A 2742-nucleotide genomic window follows, 5' to 3' on the forward strand; every position below is an offset into this window, starting at 1 on the left:
TCCAGAAAACCACGCCCACTGCTATACGTTTCATTGATTTAACCACCTTCACTTTCAAATGTAGGCTATATATTTTTATTTTCATATCGAAAATATTAGCCTACTTTAATTGTAAACTCTATATAGAAGACTAAAGCAAAGTAGGCTAAAAAAAAACATTTTTTTAAAAAAAGTTTAAAGTGTAGCCTACACAATTTAGGTTTTTATCAGCTCACAGTCACACTCAGACCTGCAGCACCATTATGCGTCATAACATAGTTCAGCCAGCCTGCACAGAGCATTGAAAAAGCTGCGTCACTCACTCATACCGCGCGCACGATGTGTGCGTAGTGTGTTTCGTAGAGGAAAGCACTTTCCATTTATAGTTGCAAAGACTCAAGAGTTTATAGAGTGCGTGTGTGTGCGTGTGTGTGTGTGTGTGTGTGTGTGTGTGTGTGTGTGTGTGTGTGTGCGCGCGTGCGTGCGTGCGTGCGTGCGTGGGTGCGTGCGTGCGTGGGTGGGTGTGTGTGTGAAGACAGAGGGGCAGAGCATGAGCAGAGTGGAGAGAGAGAGAGAGAGAGAGAGAGGTAAAACAGATGTGAGCGTTGAAATAGTAGAGGGGTTGTTACTGTAACTGTACTGGTGGAAAAACGTCCCCGGAGGAAGAAAAAAAAGAAAGAAAGAAAGAAAGAGTCAGAGAAGTAATATAATTCCCACTTTCGAGCAGCAAGAGCACAAAAGACAGAAGGAACTGGACAAAGAAGTTGACTGTTCTTTGCGCCGGTTGGAAGTAAGTGAATTTAAAATATTTAACTTTGTGTGCTTGCTGATGTTGACTAGTAGGCTAACTATATGATCATGTGACATTAATATAAGCATGTATTCCTTTTCTCCAGACCGTTTATGAATTTAGACACATAGGTCTATCCTAGCCTAAGATTTAGACTCTCGTAGATGTATTTTATTTATCGATTCTGACGTCGGGTGATGACGTCAGAATCGAGAAATACATCCACGAGTCTAAATCTTAGGCTAGGTCTATCCTGTCCAAATGGAGCCAAATGGATAATGGCTCAAATCAATCTAAAAGTATTACAACTGAACTCATAGAGATACAACTTTACATACTACATTGTATGTTTCCTGCTGATGTCATGCATGTGCGCGCCAATTGTGTGTGTGTGTGTGTGTGTGTGTGTGTGTGTGTGTGTGTGTGTGTGTGTGTGTGTGTGTGTGTGAGACGTGTGCGTGCGTGCGTGCGTGCACTGTGAATGAGCAGGCCATGTGTTTCCTCACTACTCAAACATTTATTTCCCAACAGTTTGCACAGTTTGACCACAGTAGGCTATAGGGCTGTACTGTACTGTAGGCTATAGGCTACATCATTGGCTTAATAACGTACTGGAAATAGCATGATGATATAGTCTTATTTATTAACAAACGAACAAACAAACAAACAAACAAACAAACAAACAAACAAACAAACATACAGACTTGAAGAGGTTGATGTAGGCCAGGTGCTAAAAGAATTGTGGTGATTGGTGATGCATTGCCTGCCTCTTTTGTGTACTATTTGACCTCCTGCATGCATCAGCTGTCATTCGTTGAACCACTGAGCGTGCTCTCTCTCTCTCTCTCTCTCTCTCTCTCTCTCTCTCTCTCTCTCTCTCTTCCTCTCTCTCTCTCTCTCTCTCTCTCTCTCTCTCTATGTGTGTATTATATAGTGTGTTTCTTTTCTGGGACTGTCATGTCTATTCTCTCTATCATTATGTGGCGTCATCTCATTCCATTATTTTCTGGTCTCCTTGTCGATCTGTAGTCATTTCCCATCACTCTGTCCCACTCTTCCTTCAGGTCCTTCTTTAATCAATCACATTTTCTGTTCATTTCCTTTGTATTTCTGTCTGTCTCTCTCTCTCTCTCTCTCTCTCTCTCTCTCTCTCTCTCTCTCTCTCTCTCTCTCTCTCCCCCTCCCCCATGCACCACCCCTCTCTACATGTGCAGTAGAATGGACAAGAACTGCGTCTGAAAAGTGTCCTGTACTTTCACTTGGAATCTAAGTGGAAGTAGAGGAAGTATAGTTATACCGCCCCAGGAAGTTACGTTGATGCTGTGCAGATCTGGTTACCAGACAGTGTCACAATTCGTCAAAAACGTACAGGAAACACACTTACAAGAAAGTGACAGTCCCACAGACCAGGAGTCTTCAACAGGATGTCCGGGATCCATAGGGGGTCCTCAGAGTTAGTACAGAGGGGCACCAAATCTTTGCGTGATAGGAACTATGTTTTTACATTTTTTGAGGGGAACGTTAGCTGAAAATAACTTGAAAAAGATTATTCTGCAACATATTTTTATACAATATGTAGTGGGGGTCCTAGCTCTGGTCCATAGCTCTATGCCGTTTCCGTTTAGAGCTATGTTACTGACTTCCAGGGCTCGCATAAATGCAGACCAGCCTCTCGTCTTTAGCATAAATAAAAATAACGTTTTTGCTTCTCACCAATACAAAGGCGGGTTGTGTCATTAGAAAGCCTACTTTCCTTAGTGGAAGCACTCTGAGCCCCCCACCACACGTAAAAAAGGTACTTTTTGGCCAAAAAGCGATTATTTTTCCACCGAAACTGATATTGCCAAGAGAAAACCCTCATACAGAATATTTTGCCTCCAGTGAAAAAAAATCCCTTTCTGGCCAAAAAGTACCTTTTATACGTGTGGTGGGGGACTCAGAGTGCTTCCACTAAGGAAAGTAGGCTTTCTAAT

At 42.4% G+C, this 2742-nt stretch overlaps 1 protein-coding gene across 1 annotated transcript in view; it reads left to right on the forward strand.

The window, feature by feature from the left end:
* Positions 1 to 547: 547 nt before the first annotated feature.
* The window catches only part of slc43a1b (solute carrier family 43 member 1b), a 33748-nt gene continuing 31553 nt past the window's right edge, over positions 548 to 2742 (forward strand). The window contains exon 1 of the mRNA XM_079499630.1: positions 548 to 769. The gene's annotated coding sequence lies outside the window, so the exon portion shown is untranslated. The remainder of the gene's footprint in view (positions 770 to 2742) is intronic.

Source organism: Electrona antarctica (assembly GCF_951216825.1).
Source record: "Electrona antarctica genome assembly, chromosome: 4".
Classification (NCBI taxonomy): Eukaryota; Metazoa; Chordata; class Actinopteri; order Myctophiformes; family Myctophidae; genus Electrona; species Electrona antarctica.